This window comes from Haemaphysalis longicornis, unplaced genomic scaffold (genome assembly GCF_048455015.1).
Source record: "Haemaphysalis longicornis isolate Haplotype H1 unplaced genomic scaffold, Haemaphysalis longicornis Haplotype H1 scaffold_9, whole genome shotgun sequence".
In the NCBI taxonomy this organism is placed as follows: domain Eukaryota; kingdom Metazoa; phylum Arthropoda; class Arachnida; order Ixodida; family Ixodidae; genus Haemaphysalis; species Haemaphysalis longicornis.
The window spans coordinates 50,793,827-50,816,283 of NW_027526460.1; positions in this window are offsets into that span (position 1 = coordinate 50,793,827).

Genomic DNA, 22,457 nt, shown 5'->3' on the forward strand with positions numbered 1-22,457 from the left:
GACGAAAACGACAACGACTACTAATACTGCTACTACTACTTACTACGACGACGACGACGACGACGACGACAACAACAACAACGTTTTTTTTTTTTTTTTTTTGCAGAATGAGGCACTTGCGGCTTTTGCATTTAACAGCGCATTGTCGCACCGCTGCAATAAACCTGACGCCATATGCCTTTCCCGCCAAGTGGTTGCCCGTCATTTATTGGCTCCCACGTTATGATATGCAGTTCTTTTTGTCAGCTCGTCAGACCTTCTTTTGGTCCAGTCGGTGTTAGCCCGCGGCAATCACGTTCGGGCACCGACTTCCTTCGGCTCGGTGCATAAGCTTGCGAATATGACGGAGAAAGTAGCCTGATCCGTATAAATAAATCCTCACGCTGCTCGCTTGTTCTGCCTAATACGCTTCGGTCGACGTGAGCTGCGCCTGCGATCCTCTTGCACAACGCGTGACGAATGGGCGGCTAACGAAGCCCGAGGAGTGAGATGCAGGAAAGAGAAAGAGCAGAACCAACACCTGCCTGATGATAAGCGCACGAAATACGCAAGCACCGCCTTAAACAGGCCAAACTATTCGCTAAAACCCCCCGTTCAACAATGAACTTTCTTTTAGATGCAGAGCATCTGATTCACTCGCCTTGTCCCTCCGGCGTCGTCGTCGTTGTCGTCGGCGTTGTCCACCCCTCCCCCATTATCCTCGCCGCGCCAGCTGCGCTCTCCACCGCTCACCCCCCCCCCCCTCTCCGATAGCGAACACTCTCTCGCGAGGGGCATTGGATTGGATTCAATTGGCTCGGCTCGGCTTGGCTTGGCTTGGATTTGGATTGGATTGGATTGGATTAAAGTGGATTGTGTTGGATTGTGTTGCGTCATAGCCGCGGCACGTTTCGTCATAGCCACGGCAGACGCGCTGGGGCCGGCGCATGTGCAGTACTCTCTCTTCCACGGTTTCCTCTCCTTCGGGCGCGCTGCGCATATAACCGGTGTGCCGTTCTCCGGCGAAGCAACATCCACGCTTGGCTCAAACACCTAGAGTCCACGCCGCTTTACAAGTACGCCAACGTCGTCATCGACTGGGACCGGCTTACGCAGTCCCCTCAACGTTATGCGCGCTATAAAACGCGGTCCCTTCGCCGCTCCGCCTATGCGTCGCATCTACACAGGGGTTCCCGCGAGGGGAGGTGGGAGTTTTTTTTCATACAGATTTGACCACTCACATTGCGAGAGCGGCTTTCGAATGCCTTTGTTATACTGAAGCGCCAAACACTGCTCATCATTCTCTCGTCAATGGTATAGTAATACGCAAAAACAAACAAACAAACAAAAATCAAACGCACGAGCTGGAAAGGAAGGAAAGAAACCAAGCGCCAGAATTAACATCCTGAGAACACAATGCGGGTAAGGATGAGTAGTGGCGTTCCCAGTGCTTACAGGCACACGCATACGCCGATTAGAACACCTGCGAGAAACAAGGAAGCTAACGAACGCTGAGCGTACTGCCATTGCAAAAAACAAAAAAAAAAGCAAACAAAACCAGAATCCTACACAAAGGAATCGCGAAAAACCTGCAGGCAGCTTACTACGCGAAGTATGCTGCCAGCCCATTCTGTGTCTGCAATGCCATTGTCAGCTGTTTAGCGCGAAGAGAGACATTCGCCTCTCTGCTGATAATGAAAAAAATGCAGACAGTGTTCCGACCTGGAGGTACTGGAAAATTGAAATGACTGAGACACGGGGAGGAGCATGAAACGACCACAGCCGGCTTTATAGACAGCCGGTTGGGCGTATGGACGGGCACGGAATTCCAGACACGTTTGTCGAATACAAATTATTACGCTATTTTTTACGCGTCTTATCAATGCGCACCGGAGAAACATTATGGCGAGAAAATGTAAGGAATGGAGTGTTAGTAACAACAGTTGGTTAACAATTAAAATCCATTCAGTCGAAAATGACGAGAAAAATTTTTGTAGTTAGTCGTATTTTCGCGTGTCGTACTGTCGTCTTGTCGTATTCTTGTCGTGTCGTGATTCTGATGTTCTGTCGCGTGTCGTATTCCTGTCCTGATTTTGATGTTCCGTCGTGCCGAATTCCTGTCGTGTCGGGATCCTGATGTTCCACCAGTAGTTGCACATGGTTTGAATGTTATTGCCCAAGTCGTGTAAATGGCCGCTCTGTTGTGGCTACAGCGTGGTTGTCGTTGAGAAAATTAGCTGTGTCGTTACGGCAGAAGTGTGCGTCGTAACAACAGATGGCTTTCCCGTAACAACAGGACTTCTGTTTTCACAACAAAGATTTTTGTCGTACGACAGGAATTCTTGTTAGGTTTTTGCGGTATGACTGGGAAGCAGCAAAAAAGTGGCAACACAGACATAAATGTGAACGAAAAAGACTGTCGCGCCGTTGCGGCGACGTGCAAAGTAAACAAAAGGACAGGCTGGCCTTTTCGTCTCGTCGAACTCACGTTTGTTATAAATGTCGCGTAATCAGCGAGGTGCCCGCCCTATTGTAACACGGAACGGCGAGAAAGTACGCAGCTTGGCGAGGTCGACAAGCGACCTAATTGGAAGACAAAGTGTGTTCGACCGTGCGGGGTTGCTTGTTATGTTAGAGGACAAACGAGGTATAATTTGCTTTAGCATGGTATCGGTTACACAGCTGTTACCCCGGAACTTACGTGGCCGCGTCACGTAATTGATTCCATATGCTGCGACAGCAAACAAAGAAAAAGATTTCGTGAGAGTTTCGTTGCCTAGCGCTGAACGCATGCTGTTACGACTACACCGAAGAGAGCAAACAAACAAACAAAAGTAAAAAGAACAGAAAGAGTAATTAGGGGTCTAGAAAGGAGGAGAGCTGAAAACATGGAAAAAACTAGAAAGAGGAAAAGGAGAAATGAGAAAATTCAGGGAGGCACTTAAGACTGTCCACATGTGTGATTGCTGGAGCATTACATTTTGCTTCAAGCTGTACGATCCTCTATGTCTAATGGCAAATCCCTCGAGATTATGTCCCCTTCCGTTGCGACGATGTCTCTGCCACGAGAGGGATGTATGTCTGTCGTGTAATCCGCCGTAAACCACGTAAACCGTGAAAACCATCTCAAACGTGCATAAACCATGGATGTAAGCCGTGTAAACCTTGTAAATCTGTGTAAACCACCGCAAACGTTGTAACGGTTGCGGCGGTGTCGGGTGGTGGTGGTTGGTGTTTTTTGGGTGTGTGTGTGTGTGTTTGTGTGCATTTCCTTACACCTTCTTCTGAAGGGTACACTACACACCCGTGAGCGACCACGTTTCACAGCTGAGGTATCAGCTTCAGAGTTCATCGCAGCAGAGCAACACAGACACACAGAAACGTGTCCAGGGTTGCGATTATGTTCTCAAGTATACCATTGTCGTTACCCTTAAGAAGATTATTTATTTGCTTCTTCTTCTTTCCCTTGTAAGCCCTAACCGTACGTTATAGCCGTAAACGTGCTTAGCTACTTATGTTATGAGCATACTCCCATTGCTACCGTAGGCCTAGCTCAACAAGTGTCTCTAACACACGTTTTGATGTCGAAGGCCGCAACGCGTTACCTAGGTCCAACTTTTGTTTTCTAAAGCCAGGCTCCGCGATGCTGCATAGGACTCGCACTTTGTAGGACCCGGGTTCGAATCCCAGACTCACTTAATTTTATTCTTCTTTCGCTGTCGTCCATTTTGTGGAGCATTTTTTGGTCATGCCTACACTGGACGTCGCATTTCCGCCTAATATGGCATTTAATGCTTCTGAATTAAAATAAAGGCATTCAGGCTTTAAAATGCCCATAATTTCTTATTACGTATACGCTTCTAAAACATTATGGCTAAACAAATTTGCCAATCTGACGAATCGCCTATGGGAACGTAGCCGCAAAAGTCCAACATGCGTGCAAATGGTTACGCAGCTGTTGAAAAATGCGACGCAAAAATATCGACATAAGCGACGAGGTCTTCAATTTGTACTACACTGCGTCTTGATCTCAAAACTTCAACAATGCCCCTACGCGGCATTAAATGTCACAAAACTAACAATTTCTTTTTGCGCCTGGGGCTGCGTTTGATACAGAGTATTGTTCTCTAAGACGATAAAAATCGTGCGACTAAAAACTGACTTAGGTTATCTATTCTTTGTTGCATTCTTCTGTCAGACGTCGCCCTTTAATGAGCAAGGAAAAAAAATTCAGTAAAGATTTTCTCTCGAAGCCACCGAGTGCCAGAAGTACGAAGATAAAATTTCCGACCAGGCTTCCATAAAGCAAGCGAGTAAACAAGCAAACAAGCAAGCAAACAAACAAGCCCATTACCGAAAGGATCCGTCGAAAGGAGCGGCCTCAAGTCACCCAAAAAGCTGGGAATTCAGCCGGCGTGGGTTGGGAAACTATGGAGTCCCACAACACTTGTGAGAGTCGGGATAGTCTTGAGCCTTCGCAACGCCATGGTCAATCCGCTGCTATTTAGTTAAGTTGGCCACATGACTCCCAACTCCGCTGAAAATTGTCAACGCGGAAAAATCGTCAGCAAATGTCGCCTGTTGCGTTAAGCGCAACTAAGCGTTAACGAAAAACAACAAATAGAAACCAGCGCGAAAAAAGGCAAGGTCGCGCATTTGAGCGTTAGTTTGTGTGCTCCCGGGATTAGAGTTTCGTACTAATATATACTAGAAGGAAATCTGGCGCCACTGTCTAGGGGAGCCGCGCTTCAGCGATCGTTCCGTCATGTACCGGGCACTGGGCAGGCGGGGCAGGCACGTTCACTTGTCCATGGCATGGCTCATGAACAGGCTGAAAAGTTGGCTCTGGCTGCAAAAAATGCAACAACATTACTGTAGAAGGGGGTATGCACTTTGTTTTGTTATTATAAAGGTGAACCTCCAAAAAGATTAATTTGTCAGTGATTATTTAGAATCTTCATGTATTGTGAACAAGAAAAAAATGTTAGCCTTTTTAGCTGATTTTGGCTTCGAGACAAAAAAGAAGCCATATGGCTAGCTAAGCGGCGAGGAACGCGGCAATGGCGCCGCCCACGGCGGCCCGCGACTGCAGCGACAGATTTCCCTCTAGTATATAATTAGTATGAAACTCTATCACTCTATAAGCCAAGGCGATAGGAGTATATTATCTCTATGGCGATAGGGGTGTGTCGCCATTGTTTGTTGCCCCACCAGCCTGGGTAAGGTGGCTAGAACTCCATTCTAGCCAGCACGGGTGGCGCGCCAGCGTCGGCCGCTTCCCCTCGATGAAAGGGAGGCCCCTGTGGCGCTGGTGCGGTAACGGCCCGGCCGCTGCTATTTAGTTAAGTTGGCGCTCGCCTATGCAGGTGTACCAATCGGAATTCATAAAACATGACACGCAGTTCTTATTCCTAAATCTAACTGGCGCTCACGCAGTTTTTGACCCCCGAGCCGAGCACGGGATAGTTGTTGTTTTTTTGTTTTTTTTTTGGGGGGGGGGGGAGGGGGGTGTTTGACACCAGGTGGCTTTCCGGATTTATTAGGTAACATGCTGTTTTTTTGTAATGAAAAAGTTGTTTTGAAATAAGGTAATGTTTGCAAACCACGATGGATCGAAATTTCGCCTCAGGCCTGGGCTCCTTCCTGACCTAAAACCCTGCACATGAAAAACAAAAAAACTCCGAGGACACCTAGCTAAGCAGTTCTTATGAGTTGTGCATGCGAAAGCATTGAAGGGGTCATGACGATAAAATACAACCCAAATTTTTTCGCAAGCTTCGAACAAATAACAGCGATTTTAAGGAAACCAGATGAGGCAGTGCGACAATTGCATTTTATCTTCTTGACTCCCACCGGAAATCCTGCAGCGGGATCGTAGCAGAAAAATACACTACCTCCGCACCGCAGGCAGCGTAGCTAACTTTTGACTCTCATTGCTGGCAATGCATGAATGTTATTTTTTGCAGTATTTCTGCAGTTATCTTTGAGCTGAAAATGTCCCTGCCCTCCCGCACGAACAAAAATTTGGAGAGCGGTTAAATACCGCTAAAGGTATCGAATGCCAAAAACCCTGTAAGATATTTTGCTGACTTCAATATGGCCCTTGTATCGCGTAGTCCTGCCCTAGACGTACTGATTTTTCCGAAATGCGGATAAGCGACAAATTGCGGTAGTAACGAGCCCAAAAGGACCTCACTGGGCCTTTCCGCAGCAGCAAGTCTGTAGTGAAAGCGAGACGTATCCTACTACAGCAAGTTCAGCTTGGCCGACCGGTTATGTAGCAGCACCGGCCCGCTACTCTTTAAATGTTTCATTAAGCGTTTCTATATGTGTGTCCGTCTGTAACGCATGATATGGCTCCCTTTCGGCGCACACGAAAACGCTCTAAATAAAAGGCGGTAGAACATTCACATTTTCATATGACTTCTTATAGTATTTGCCCCTGAACAAACGTTTCCTCAGCAAAGCAGTTGTGTATAGCAGTGAAGCCACTTTTAAAGGAGCTCGGTGCCCAGCTTTCCGTAGGGATTGTGGGGTTTTATGGAGGCATTTAATGCAAATACCCGCACAAATAGGCCGCCTCATATTCATGTAGGGCAGATTATATTGTTCCTGGAAAAATTTATTTCCAGTGTATAGTTGTAAAGTCGGCTTTAAAGGGGCTGTAGCGCTTGGAGATACATGTGTTCAAATAGAGGTGTAATTCATCAAAAAGGCCTACGGCATAAGACTGCGTTTGTCTTGGCATAAGACTGCGTATATGGCACTCAAGAAATGTCTCCCCAACTACTGCGCATGTGTGCGCAGTAGGGAAGTCGATTTTAAATGGCTGTGTAGAGAGGCTGACCGTCTATTTGGCAATTATACTTCTGAGTTCCTGCAAAATTTTATTCGCCGTGACTTCTCGTGAACCCGCCGCGAGTTGAACTTCCGATGGAGGAATTGAGTACCGCCTAAACTGGTTCACGTACAGCACAGGTGAATAGAACGGAGTAGGTGGGCAACACACAGCGGGAACGAAAAGACCACGCACCCGAAGTTGCAGCGTTTGCAGACGACGCTGCTTGCGAGCAGACGATCTGCGAACTTGGAGCGCGCAGGTCACGTGCGCGTCGTCTGCTGCGTGTTTTACAGGCGCAGTCGTCTGCTCTTTCCTCGGCGCAGGCTCAACAACGCCATGGCTGTTCAAACACTTCAGCCAGAGTGTGCGCTCGTAAACGGTGGCCTCGCGAGAACCGTGAAAGAGAAGTGCAGTTCGGGGAGGTTATATAGACGTGGATGACTGCCGCTCCCTTCGCATACAAGGACGCGCACTGAACTTCAGGATCCCGACCGTAGCTTTCGCTTCGATCCTGACATGAACAGCGTTTTCTTTTCAGTTTTAAATTGCGAAAGCGTGAACCGGATTCGTGTTGGATTTGGGGCGACTGTTCCTGACGCATCCACTTTTTTTCAACTCAAGACCGAACCACCCTTATCGGCATTTCTTTTTGTGTTCCACTCGTTAGGCTCGCTATAACGCAATAAATAACTTGCCCAACTCGATTCACGTCCAGATGGAGTAGTTTTTTCCAAGTAAGATCCGAAATACTGGAAACTTTTGAATTTCCCGCTACGCCAGCAGTGATGTCCTTGGTGAGGTGAGGTGAGGTGACGGTGAGAGGGAAAGAGGTTTCCAGCCTGCACCACATATATCTACGAAAAAGTAATCAGTGTGTTAATTCATTGGTGACACACAGATAGCGCTATCAAACTGAATTAGAGGACCCACTAAGCCCGCCCAATCATAGTTGGAGGCGGTATCTTTCGTCGCCACTTATCAAGCACACATACTAATCCACGTGACGTCACAGTGGGAGTGCAAGAAACTGGCTGGTGGGTCGCCACCGTCTGTTTACCTCATCATTTATTTTAATATTGCTTCAATCTTGAAATTGGCGTGACTATTATTCTTACGAGACAATCTTTTGGATTAATTAAACCTGTTCTTTGTCTTCAGAGTCCCTTTTAAAGAAAGTGTAGCATGACCCCACTCTTTAAGAAAGGCAGTGTCTGTGCCGTCGTCTCACTGACGCGTCGACCTGGTAAGCTTCAATGAGAGGGTCACTCTGAGAGGGTCATGACATGAGAGGGTCACGTTGAGAAGGTCGTGGTGACGATGGCCATGACAATACCGTAGCGTTCGAACGGACAAGTTTTCTTTCTTGGGGCCAACCTGGGGCCAAGAATAGGAAATAAAAAAGAAGAAACCATGCCGCAGCGAGAACTAACAACCCAGCCAGCGATCAAACACAGTTCGGAGTTCTTTTCGGACTTCCCCGAAGCGGCTCGATCGCTCCAGACACGGGCCAGGGTCATGTCAACAAGAGGAGCGGCTTGTTCGCCGTACGGCACATTGGCAAACCCCAGAGTACACACACGCCCGGCCGGGTGCCCACGCCCGGAAGGAAGGCAGTTGGAGGAGCGTCCCAAGTGGCATCGCCGCATTTCTGTGTACCCAGAATAGCAGGCGGCCGGGCCTGCGAGAAAACAAAGGTGGCACCGGGCAGGGCTTAGCTGGGACGGAAACGGCGCTCTTCTCGCCCGGAATGCTGCGCCGCCTGAACGAAAAGAAAAGAAGGGCAACGCGGCAGGAAAGACGAGACATCGACGCCTCTCAGTCAAAAACGGCAGGTGTGCTCTATTAAAAAGTGTCTAAACAGAGGAAGGAAGGCACGCTGGCCGGTGTCCAAAGCGCGTTCTATTTGCATTTTGGGAGGCGCCGAGGCGCATTCCATCGGCCTACTGCAGCCAAAGATATCTGGGACGGAATTTTGAGTTCTGGCCGTTTCAAAAATGTACATTTCGCATCCATTTCAATCGTGACGTATATATACGTGCACTAGCGAGGGCTGTGACCGATGAAATGCACTGAAACCGCCGCTCCGCCTTGCTTGTGGTGCGTCACATCCGAGTCGTATGCTTTCAGCCAATCATGGTTCACTTGCACTTGACTCCTTGAAGCGGACACGAAATGGTGACCCAGCAGGTATGTGGAGCGGGAGACAGGCCACGGTCTCGACGTGCAAACGGCAAAGCAGCTAACGCGACGGGTGACATGCGGGAGCACGGCGGGCTGTTATCGACGGGAAACTCCCACAATCTCCTTATTGAAGCATGTAGCACATGCGAGCCAATCTTGTAACTTTCCCGTAAATGGGATGCATTTATAGGTGTAGTGTCGCGTTCTTTGTGCCACTATTACTATTCTGTAGCCGGAAATTTGTTGACAAAAGAACTTCGAAGATTTTGGCGCCAAGCGGGCAACATGTACAGACACGATAAAAAGCTTACGGAACAGAAAAATGGCAGTTTTAGGTTATTTGTTTTCCTATAGCAGCCCGACAAACTGTCCAGTGCATGTGAGATGTCGTATAAGTACTGAACTACCGCACAGTGTAAGTACTCCAGGATGCCGTGCGGCAGAGAAATAACTCAAAATTGCTGCTTTCGTGGTCCGTAAACTTCTGCTCTAGTGTGTACGTACGTACAAATTCCCCCATTAGTATTACGTGCCTTCAAGACGTACCTCCCTTGCTCACTTGTAGCGCCAACTCCAGGTGCAATGCCAGTTTTGTTTTACACTTATAAACAACCGGCAAGTTTGGACTACAGAACGTAGCCGGTAATTTGAATGGTGGGATGATTATGGTACGGGGAACGCTCTCAAGCCAATGCAAGCACCAGCGCATTATAAGGACCACCAGCTGACTTGGACACCCCACGCCATACACGCGCTCACTCCTATACACACACATTCCCGGCAAGGTTGCTAATTCGGTAAAAGGCTTCTTCTGCGGCATTTCTGGGAAGTCAGTGACCCCTAAAAGAAACGCATGTCTGGGAGGGAAATGAGTGGGGACATTAACCTAGACGCCGAAGGCAAAATGGGACAGTTGAAACTCGCTCTTAAACTGAGCGGGAGCAGCCCTTTCGCACAGCGCCGGTGTACGTAAAGTTTTGTGGTTGATTGTTTGTTCTCCCAGAGGCCAAATGTTAGTGTAAACGACCGGAGGTGTGGAAAGGAAAAACGAACGCTAACAAAAGGGTGCTTCATCGCATCCGCACACGGCGGGTTCTTTCTGAAAGCCACGGCGGCCACCGTAAAGATTTCTTGCATACCTCCCCTTGCGGCACCCTTTGAACCAACAGAGAGATGCGACACGGTGATGCCGCGTCGTCAACGCCCTCCAGGATTACGGGCTGCTTCGACGGCCCTTAGGGTTAATTAACCAATTTATTTCCATCAACTCCTACACATCGTTTATGTTACTTTGGCGCGTTTCAACGTAAAATTCCCCCCGGAGGTGTTTACTAAAGAGTTGGCGCCCTCTTGGGGAGGTCTCAAGTCTCCTGTACTGATGCAGCTTCAACTCTGGCACCGCTTGCTCTTGGTAGAGGGCGGCAGGATCGATGACGCCACGAACATTTGAACGAAGAAAAGAGCACGGCGACTCGCGCTAGCCCTGTACGCAGAAAAAAAAAAGCCAGGAATAAAAACTAACCACGTATAGTGAGTGAATGGAAAACCATCACTGACGTGGAGAAATCGTCCTGGTAGCGAGCTTGGCTCACTACTCCGGATAACAATAATGATGAAACGCGCACGTGAACAGACCCACACCCACGCACATTTATTTATAGGAGTGTAGGTGCGAGGAAAAGTCAAAGTATCTTGGGCAGACTATACACTGTACCTAAGAAATGACACCAGGAGCCTAATTCTGTATAAAACGGCTTCGTTATTTTAAAATTACGCAGCTTTTTTAGAGGATTTGGTCTCAGGGCTTCAGCTGACGCAGCGGCGGCAGACTGTTACGGTGCGAGAATGCGTCCCTGAGCTTGAGCGAGAGAGACAGCGAGACAGAGTTTTTATTTGGAAATAGGAGGGAGGGGGGGAAGCGGGGGGAAGTGACTGTAGGGAGCATTGCGATGTCCAGATGCCTCGGTTCTGGCCTCTGCAGACCAACGTTCTGCTGGTGGCCTCCTGAACGAAGTTCATCAGGTCGCGTTGCATGAGGTCAGTCATTCTTGAGTGTATTTCTTTCTAATTTTGGTGTATTGCTGTCTCTCCAGAAGTATGTGGTGTTGGTTGGCGGTAATTTTGCATGTTGAACACAAAGGTGTGGGTGTCGTTTTACCATATCTGAGGAGATGTAGCCTAGCTGGCGTATCGAGTGTTCTGGCACGCGCCTGTAGCAATAGGGCCCGCTACTCTTGTGCAATGCTAGGATGTGGTGGCTGGAGTTCAGCCTAGCTGCTCGGTACTTGTTAAAGTTGTAGATGAATCGCTTCCTTGGGTGACGAATTTTGGCAGGTGGCCCGTGGCCAGAAATCTAGTACAGGTTCAATGTGCCTTTGATACGTTTGAACAGGTGTACCGCTGAGCGGGATGTACTACCGGAGTCTGATCTACACGCCCTCCTGTCGTCGCCACAGACATTAAGGGTGCGGGCTGGTTGGCCGCGATGGAGAATAGCTACGCCAATGGTGTATAGTCCTGCTTCCTCTGCTGAGCAGAACTTGTTGTTGCTTCCTGTGCGGGTTTGGTTGAATCCTGCAATGGATAACCTGCAAGGTGCCTTTTTCTGTACCGCATCCACGTATTCATGTATTTACTGGGCTTCTCCTCGCAGTCTCTTGACGAAACATTTAGCACTGAGGGCTGGAGTGCGTCCAAACGCCGACTCGACGTCGCCTTCACAGATAACGCAGTTGCTCCGGCACAGGGGCATACACACACACACACACACACACACACACACACACACACACACACACACACACACACACACACACACACACACACACACACACACACACACACACACATAATAAATATCCTGGCGTACACTTACAGGTCTGGCAAATAGGAAGAGATACCGCCTAATATTACAAGAATAGTATTTTTTAATGCGACGCTAAGCAGCAAGCCGTGTATGACGTCCTCAAAACTCCTCTAAGCCAAATTTCTCTCCCTCGTTTTGAAAAAAACTTACCAATTCAAAGGGTACAAAGGAGCAATGGAAGGCCGTGCTACACAGCGAAAACACCCTGATATTCAGCAACGGGCCATCCAAAGGGCCGAAGACACCGTCAGGAGTCAAGGCATCTTGGACGTCGTCTAGGGCGCCACAGGCGTGTAAACAGGCCTCTTTTTTAGACCCTCCTCCCCCGAAGCTGCGATCTTTCTCGACGTGCCTTCGACGAGCTTTAGAGCTGAGAGAACAAATTTTCGTTCAAACTTTGCGTTATCTTCGGGCCAAAGAAAACGTTCTCTTTGCCCAACGGATGGTCGGATGCCATTACACCAAGTCTGATTTTAAGCCCGTATAGAGGCGCCAACATCCACAAAGCGTCAGCGTGTTGTGGCGTACAGAGCCAATAAGACTTGCCTCCATGAGCAGGGGAAGCCATTCATCTAGATTTGTGTGCCTACCTGCAGCGCACGTTAACCCTCGCACACACCGGCTGCTTGCAGTCAACCCCAGCCACACCTTTCGTCACCTTGGGCTATGTCTCTGCTCCGGGGACCGAGGGAACGTCGCCGCATTGTCGCCTCCCGGTGCGGCGTCCCTTTGAAAGCGTCCGCAACCGCCACGACGTGTGGCCACGCGGACACTGCATGCGCGCGCACGGGGCCATGTGCTTTAGCCACCCCCGTTTGTGTGGTGCATCGTTTCTGTAGCTTCCCCGCCCGTCGCGTACACACAGGTGCAGCCAGCCGCGTACGTGGGCAGCCAGCTTGGACAATCGGTCGGGGTCTCCTTTCACGCTGGACAGAGGCCAGGTGGGGGGTTGTCAAAGGAGGGGCGACGGTCGCAGGAAGGCTACTAATGTGACCGTACCTAAACGTGCAAGCAGCCCCTCCCGCGGGCCGGTGACCGGCCCCTTACCTCTGGAAAGGGTCAAAATCGCACTGAGGCTTGACTTTGGGCTAGTTGGGTACTCAGTGCTAGAAAAATCACCGCAGAAAACTGGGACGCAGTAACAGCAACAGCACTTCTAGTCTTTTTACTGCGTCACAGTTTTCTGCGCTGTTTTTTCTACCAAAATCGCAGCAAGCCTGCGTTTCTTCCCCTTCTATCTCTCCTCCCTTTCCTGTACACCTGTGTTCCCCATTCCCCCCCCCCCCCCCCTTACCATTAGCAGGCGTTCCGGTGTCCACTCTTAAGTGAGACAAACTACGCCTGCTGGTGGTCTTTCCTTTCCATGTTAACAATAAATTCATTCATTCATTCTCTCTCGATTTTATCGTGAACGTGTCGGCAAGGGAGGCCAATCATGAGCTTGAACGATTCAGAAGCCTGCCAACGAACTCCAATAAATGATTTCAATGGAATGTCAAGTCATGGACAAATGAAATGAGAACACAAAAATATGAACCGGAACACGCAAAAGCAAAGAATATGGATAGGGAAGATAAAATAATGGCTCGCAAGTGGTATATCTGGAAAGACGCATTTGCAGCCATCGTTACTCTAATGAAGACACGCGGCAATACAACTTGTGCGGAAAGAAATTGCGATATTTCTGTGCTACGGTTCATATTTCCGTGATCACGTTTCATTTGTACATGACTGTATATTCGTATGACCAGGAGTGATGTATCATGGGGCAGCACTAAAAACTATAGTTATCAGTGTTACTACCTGCACGTTAGTTACATAGTTACCACTTGCACGTTAATTACACAGTTACCATGTGCACGTTATTTACACAGTTAGTACCTGCACGTTAGTTACATAGTTACTATTTGCATGTAAGTTACATAGTTACTACCTGCACGTTAGTTACATAGTTACTACCTGCACGTTAGTTACATAATTATAGTTCCTACGTGCACGATACATAAATACTACATGCACTCTAGTTACAAAATTACTACCTGCACGTAAGTTACTTAGTTACTATTTGCACGATAGTTACATAGTTACTACCTGCGCGTTAGCATTCAAGCTTTACGCTCAAACAAAACTAGAGGCCCAACTACAATCGACCAGTCATGTTTCTTGATGTTGGCTTAGTTCCGCAGCCGCCAATAGAGACCGCCAGAAAGTCGCTGGGACTCGCCACTGCATCATCAGTCTTTCGCTAAAATCTCCATTATTTGTTTCAGGCTCGCGATAAAATTTTTGTCACTGTTGTCGGGGCATAGCAGTCTTTGCAATGAACAAAACTCGCATTTTCCCTTTACGGTACCCTTTAAAATCGCGCAGCAATAAATAGGCTTCATTTATTGTGCGCTGATAGTTGCACAAGACGCACACACAGGGCACCGAAAATTCCGCCACAATTGCCACCGCCTTCCTTGTGCCGTTATTCCTTGGTTAAGGTCACAGAGCTGTCACACCATTCGTCGTGCGTGACAAGCACGCGTCACCACAGCTTGCAACCTTTGCATCCTGTTGCTGCAGCCGCTGCCTGTTTCTATGCAGCGCCTTCAAGGTAAGAGGAAAGCTTCCGCAACAAGCTTCACCCACTGGCTTTTCGGGCTACGTGAATGTCACGTGTGATCTCGCCGTTCTCCAAGCACGGGCCTCCGGAAGAATCAAAGGGATGTCCTTCTTCCGACTATGCGTGATAAAGAATCTGGCCAGGCATTCTGCTTACCTAGGGGGTGGTGTTTCTGTCACATCTGTTCGGCTGCCACGTATCCCCAACGCAACTTCACAGGAACTGGTTTCAAAAATCCCCCAGAGAGAAGGTTCATATCATGGCCTAGCCTTTGAAGCCGTCGCATAAATGTCCGTTTATTTAGGCGACTTCTATTTGAACCACTTGTTGAACGGGGATAATTACAAATTTCATACCCGCGTTCTTCAAAGCTGGCTTCACCGAGCTAGCTGACAGGCGTAGAGATCAGAGTCTGGAAATCTTCGCATATTTCACATTCTGTGGGCATTTGGCGTAACGAAATGGAATTTGTCGTTTTCGTGGCGCCCGCAATCAATGTGGCCTGTGGACGAGAACACCTGTGCACAAGTACAGCAACACGCTGCAGTAATCCAAGCGTGGCGGCGGCAGCTGCCGCGCCACCCATCACAACCTACCTGAAGCTTTTCAGGCCCGCGTGGACCCCCTCGTATTGAACGCTGTCACTTTAAAATCAAACGCTCTATTTTCTCGTAATGAAGTAATTGGTGATCGTTACTGAGTGCCAGAAGCATTTAACGTGTATTTTTTTAGTTTTTGAATAATTGAGAGATGCGTCGAAATACATCGAGTTCTGTTTGAATAGCGTTGAAGTAGCCATTTTTTTTCTTTTACTATTATTGAAAAGCTGTGAGATGCCCTAAAAGAATGAAAGATGAAGCGGTCTGAGCGATAATTATGTTGCAAATAAAAATGTTTTCCACCCTGTCAAGAAAACATGCCCAAGTCAGATGGCTGGCCAGGTAAAGGGCATCATTAAACTGTGTATACCCGACATACGCTGCATGTTCAGGGTGCGTGTGCCTTTCGTCAAGCCTACGTAGGCATTTCCGACTGTGTATGTACCTAACTTTTTTACGTTGTCAATATATATATATATATATATATATATATATATATATATATATATATATATATATATATATATATATATATATATATATATATAGAGAGAGAGAGAGAGAGAGAGATGAGGAAACTAGGTCAAGTGAGGGAATTGTGGGTGTCAAGATTTTTTTTTTTTTCGTTTTGTGAGCTACTACAGGTGAATATGACTTCACTGAAAAGCTGTGCCGATTGTAGCAAAAAGGACCTAAACGGGTTCTGAGTCCCACATCAAAATCTCTTTTAATGCGTAAGCGTTTTTTGGCGAGTACTCCAACTTAAATTTGTCCGTAAGGCGAGAAGTGTAACGCCTCGCAATGCACAAAAAATGAATAACTGGTAATGTTAAGAGACTACTGGTAATGCAGATTGTTTTTAGCTTTATAATTGATAAGAAACTATTGAAGCAGACAAACAAAAAAGGTTAGAGAGGAAACCAATCTCGTCAGGCCTGCTTGAAAGCTTACTTTCCCTCAATTCCACGTGATGCGCAGAGAAGCCTTCCATGGGTTTGCTGAGCGAAAAAAAAAAAAAAAACGATTGCTAGCTTTGATAACATCACTACTTGGCGGCAGTAAAAAAAAGTGGTGACGTCACTGTCGCCGCGTCAAGGTTGTATAAAAAATGGAAGAGAAAGGGAGAAAAAGGCAGCTTCATTTCGGAGAACACCTGCGTCCAAGGAAAAATTTGAGCAGTGGCTTAGCTCAGCTATGCAAGGATATACGTAGTGTGAGCTAAGGTTCAGCAATCCAATCCAACCCAATCCATTCCGATACGATCCGATCCGATCCCAATCCGATCCGGTTCAATCCAATCCAATCTAATCCAATCCAGTGCAGTCTAGTCCAGTCCAGTCCAGTCCAGTCCGGTCCGGTCCGGTCCAGTCCCGTCACTGCTCCTCGCGCATGCGCAGCACGGCTCACCAGGAGCCACGCGAAACGGCTATCAAGCGGATCCGGCGCAGCGTCAGACTTGGCTACTGGGCAACGGAGGCGTACAGCTAGGCACGCGCCGGCGCCAGCGCGTCTGCCGCGGCTATGACGTTACTCCTCCGGAATGCGCAGACCGGCGAATGTGCAGACCCCATTCTCTACACACCCGTACTCCAAATGGATTGGATTCCAATCCAATCCAATTTAATCCAATCCAATCCAATTCAATCCAATCCAATGCTCCTCGCGAGTCGCGCTTGCGCAGCACGGCCATTCAGGGTCCACGCGAAACTGCTAAACCTCGGTCATTGTAGCTTACGTTACAAAATTTGCTCACTGAATGCCAAGACACACGTGCTAACTGATTCGCGCCGTACACCCCAAACCCAAACGTTAAGCCCACGCAGTGCACACCAGAGAGTTGCTGTAGGTATTCTAGAAAATCCCGGGCCATCTCCACTAATGTGGATCCTGGGGAGGGGCTTAAATAAACTTTCTAGTCAGTTGGCTTAAATAACCTTTCTCCGCGCGTCACGGCATGGGATAGCTTGACGTCGCTCAGCGCTCAGGGAACCGGACACTTGCTGCGTAGTAAGAAACAAGAAGTATGCACCGAGAAGCCTAGCACATGAAAGTGCCTCCAGAATGTCGGCTCTTGACTGGTCGATCTGTGCAGTAGAGCTAGTAGTGCGAGTAGCAATCCTTTTTAAAGCATAATTCGCACGCAATACCTCTGCCTTGTGCTTTTTTTTGCGTTCTGCGTATTTGTCGGTCGGCTTGCCGTTCTTCTTGAATGGTGACCACACGGCTCGGCACTTCCAATACACTCTACATTCGACCCTTTTGTCGACGATGTATGAGTAACCATCAAGACAGAGCTGTCGATTCCCACGCGCGGTAATTGTCAATTCCATTTTTACGCCGTTCTGAATATCATTAGCTGAGGCAATTATATAGATGCCAGTATCAGAGAACTCGCCAATGCTTATCCACGTGCCAAATTTCGTGGTACCATGCTTGAATAAAACAAATAAGCTGTTTCTTACCTATTACATTACCGACTACATTACCGTTTCTTACCGTTCCTTACCGACTACATTACCGATTTCCCTATTTGCATTTCGCCTCTGACGAGTAGGTGTATCCTGATTCTGCACACCGAAAACATTCCAGGAGTGTTAAAAATTATCAGTGCTCCCAGGCTCAGTCGATGCTGCAATGTCAGCCTGGAAGTCATGATGTTTTTTTTTTTTTTTTCTCTCGTTCTATCTCAATGCTCAAAGCCAATGCGGTGAAAGTCAGCCTTGCGGAGTGGCTCGCCTGACGAGAGTCGTGTCACCGAATACTGTTGGGAGCGGACGAAACACAAAGGCCGGGAAAGGAATCCACCTCGCCCTCACATGCCTCCCGCCTTCACACCCTTCTAAGCAAACCGGGGGCTACAGGAAAGAAGGGAGAAGGAAGAGGAGAAGGAGGATAAAAGAGAAGAAAAACGAGAAGACGGCGCACGTGCGAGCCTTCTCCGTTCTCCCCTCACGTGTCTGCTGAGTGCAGGTGTGGAGGCCGATTTGCTCAGGTGTTCCTACAGGACCCATACTGCGCCCTTTCTTCTTTCGCATTTGTTCCCCGCTTTGGCTTTACGAGCGAGAAGACTGCAGCAACCACTGTCTGTGACATGCAATGTCGGGTGGATCGCTACGGGCATCCGAAGGGGGGTCGCGAGGCCATCTCCTTACACCCTTGAGATTAGGGGCCACATATCACTTTACTGGAGTTGTAAGCGCGTCACGAAAATAACTACGTATTTTTTTTTAGTAGAAGTAATACAGAAAGCTGCAGCTTCTCTAGTAGTAGTAGTAGTATGTATTGTTGAATGAGGCGGACTTAGCCTTGCATAGCTGCCGGCAATTGCTCCGCCTAATCGTCCCCAATACGATATCAGAGACACGCAAGGTCACCACACCTCACTTAGTCCTGGGGACTGCAAGAATCCCAGCAGGAGACGAGACGCCTCTCCGCACAATTTAGTGATCTCTAGGAAAATAATGACCTCCGATGTAGCATGGGGCACTCCCAGATTCTGGAGACACGGAAAAAGTTCGTCCGCTCAGGGTTGGTTTTGGAGCAGTTCATAATGTAGTGATCAATGTCACCAGTCACACTGCACGAGGGACACAAAGGGGATGAAACAATGTTGATTTTATGTAGACAAGCTGGTGTACGGGCTGAGTCAGTTCTTACTCGGTGGAGTAGACAGGCTTCGGCTCTTTTCAGGCCTTTCGTCACGACTGGTTCATGCGCTGGTCACCACAGCTGCCTAAAGTGCTCGCGAACAGTGTGTTTCTGTGTGTGCTGAAAATCGCACTGTGTTTGCACCGTCCTTGTAGATGATAAGGTGTCCTTCTCTACTCCTTATTGTCTTTATAGCCTTCTAAAGGTTTGCATTTCAGATTCCTATTTAGCATGCATTGGTTACTTCTTAATCGACCAGTTTAGGAGAAATTCACAAGGTAAAGTAAGTTTGTGCGAAGGGTGGATGTCAATTTTTTTCCTTTTATTACACCCGGCGTCCGAAGCCACTTTGTTAGCGCGTTTAACGGAGAAAATGAAGTTCATTTTCTCCGGGAAAACATTGTCGTTATATAAACAGACGAAAACTGTCGATCTTTAAAAAGTAACCACCCATAGCTCTTTAAGCTGGCTCGAAGCACATTTTAGAGATTTCTGCCACAGAATGTCAGGCTCAGACGCAATGACGAGACATTTGATGAAGTTCACGTGTTGAGAAAAAGTATAAAGCACACGATGTTCTTTTTTCGTATGTGTGCCTGAGTATTGAGATGAGTGACTTTCGACACATAATACATGGCACTGCGCATTACAACTTGAAGGATGTTCAGCATCTTGACACGCGAATTTATCGCGAGCGGTATAGCAACTGTACTCTCAAGCTGGGCGCAGCTGGGAGTTGCTGCAAATAATTCATGGACAGGAATATTTCCAAGGAGAGCGTTAGAGCGTCAATCATTGCAAAGCGCTTTCCTGATATGTACACACGCCAACGCAGACGTAACGGTAGGTCTAAGCGGCTGATAAAAGAGCTGTTAGAAGGTCGCCAGCATCCATGTTCTGAGCAGAATCATACAGCCACGTGTTAGCATTTGCACTCTTCTCAGTCTAAAAAGACGACACGAAAAATTTCTGTAGTTTGTCGTATTTTGGCGCGTCGTACTGTCGTCTTGTCGCATTCTGGTCGTGTCGTGATTCTGGTGTTCGGTCTTATGTTGTATTTCTGTCCTGATTTTGATGTTCAGTCGTGCCGAATTCCTGTCGTTTGGGGATCCTGATGTTCCATCAGCAGTCGAACATTGCTTGAATGTTATTGCCCGTTGTGAAGAGAGCGTAAATGGCAATTCTGTTGTGACTACAGGAATGTTTGTCGTTGAGAAAATTGACTTTGTCGTTACGACAGAAATGGGTGAGGTAACAACAGATGGTTTTGTCGTAACAACAGGGCTTCTGTTGTCACAACAGTTTTTTGTCGTACGACAGGAATTCTTGTTAGCTTTTTCCGGTATTCCTGTTGTGATTTTAGACTGTAGGAATGATGATGATGATGACGACGACGACAATGGTGGTGGTGGCGGTAACACTCTCTGAGACGATACCGTGGTTTAGTTTTGCCACAGTGCACTCAATTGAGCAATCTTTGCAGCCAACAACGAAAAATTGGGCACATAAAATTTCGTTTAAGCCCGTCGTTCTACATGGTGCGTTTTTCGTCTGCGAATTCAGTGGAACGAACATTCACACTTGTGAAGTTCGCAATGCCTGGAAATGCCGTCTACATGGCCTGCGAATGTCGCGATTTTCGCATTTCAGAGGCACATTGTTTAGACCGAATGGAGTCTGCCACAAGCAAAGCTCGTCATGATTTTAAAAAATAGGTTTTATTATACTTTCAGGGCAAGTTGTTTCAGACAGTTTTGCAGTAAATATGAGTTTGCTTGCGGTTTCATATAGCAATCGCCAATTATTTGTATATATACGCACACATAGCAGAGAAGACAAACACAGCAAGCACCCCTCGGTTCGCTTGTTGTGAGTGCCTAGCACATTTTGGTGTACCTCGGACGGTTGGTTCTTCTTGGGATCTTCTGTACTTCTTCCCTGCTGTGATGTCCTCCACTTACGCGGACACCGACTCGTTGAAAACGGCGCGCGAAATAGTGTTGTGAACACACGTGCGTTTGTTTTGGTGCGCCCACGCTTATGCCGTGCTTATACAAAAAACGCCATCTGGTTGCTAAGCGTGCGAATGGTGATGTCGTGACGTTTCCCTAGCTGTGTTCCTATTGGTCGAAGGTCCGGCCTCTCTATGCCGAATGAGCGGCCTTCGCGGGGGATGCTGGACCGTTCCAAACATTTGGCACTTGGCCGCAGCAGCAAAATAAGGTCGTTTCGCCGCACGAGCGGCGCCGCATCTGCGAATTCGCACGGAAAATCGCACCATGTAGAACGGGCTTTAGACAGACGCGCATGCATGGCGTTTTGCATTGCTCAGGGCCACAGCGCAAATCACTCTGCTGCCATTCGACGAATTTGCTTTGTTGGTGGCATGCATCAGTCACTTGAGTGCATTGTGATGAAGCTGCACCACGGGACAGCATCAGAGTGCAGGGTAAGTGGCAACTAGAACGTCGATTTATTTTAGGACAGATTGCTTAGCTCGTGCGACAGTTGACATTTATAGCTGAAGGCCACTTGGCAGCATATATTTGGGCCCAAAGTGGTTTGACAACCAAATCTGTACGCCCGCGTGATGCATTCGACTAGGAGGTATTCAAACATAAGTTTTTGATTTTCTTTTCGTACCACCTGATCGGCTCCTCCAGTTTTCTTCTTGTGAACGAACAGACTCACGATGAAACAGCGACAAAACAAAAGCCCGCCGGAGAAATATCAGAAACCCTTTATAATCAGTATACCTGAACCCCCCCTCCCTCAAATCCAACAGAAAATGATTGATTGATTGTAGGGTTTAACGCGCCGACGCAGCGCAGGCGATGAGGCGCGCCGTAGTGGAGGGCTCCGGATTAATTTTGACCACCTGGGGATCTTTAACGTGAGCCGAAATCTCGTACACACGGGCGTTTTTGCTTTTCGCCTCCATCAGAAAAGCGGCCGCCGCGGCCGGGAATTGAACCCGCGACCTTGTGCTCAGCAGCGCAACGCCTTAGCCACTGAGCCACCGCGGCGGGTGATCCAACAGAAAATGCTTTAACAGCGAGCTCATACTTGTTTACTGTTCACATTGTTATACCCTCACATTTTCTAATTTTTTTCAGATTTAACGCTCTGAACTGTACCTCGTACTTCTCACACAGATTTTGACTTGGATTAAGAAAAGAACATGCGCATGTTAACGGTGGAGCTGTGGTTGCTGGCCGTAACGTGTGCGGCGTCATCAGGAAACATCAAGTCATAGTCACTTTTGACGTTCACCACGCGCCTGAACACTCGTTTTACGATGAGCGCCCGGTGTCGTCCAGTCTTGCGCATGAAGCTCGCCAAAAGTACAGAGAAAACAGTTCACGTGCGTCCGCGCCTCAAGGGGGGAGCACAATACAGGTCGTGCTACAGACGCCCAGTTCGCGAAGCCGGTCGCCGCCAGTTCTAGCGAGTGCTGACGCGTTCCGCTTTGGGAGAAATCTGAAAGCCTGCGGACAATATGATCCGGGCCCGGCAGTAATGCATGAGAAAGACGGCGATATGGATGGATGTGACGATGACTACCACTACCACCACCGTGAAAAGCGACGATGGAACATGTAAATAAACAATTTCAAACGTAATACAATGCGTGGGGTGTGTCCAGTGCTTACACAGAAAGAAATCCTCCAGCTTCGCTATGGTTCCAACCTTGGACGACTTGGTGCAAGCTTCGTCAATTCTTTTTTGTATGGA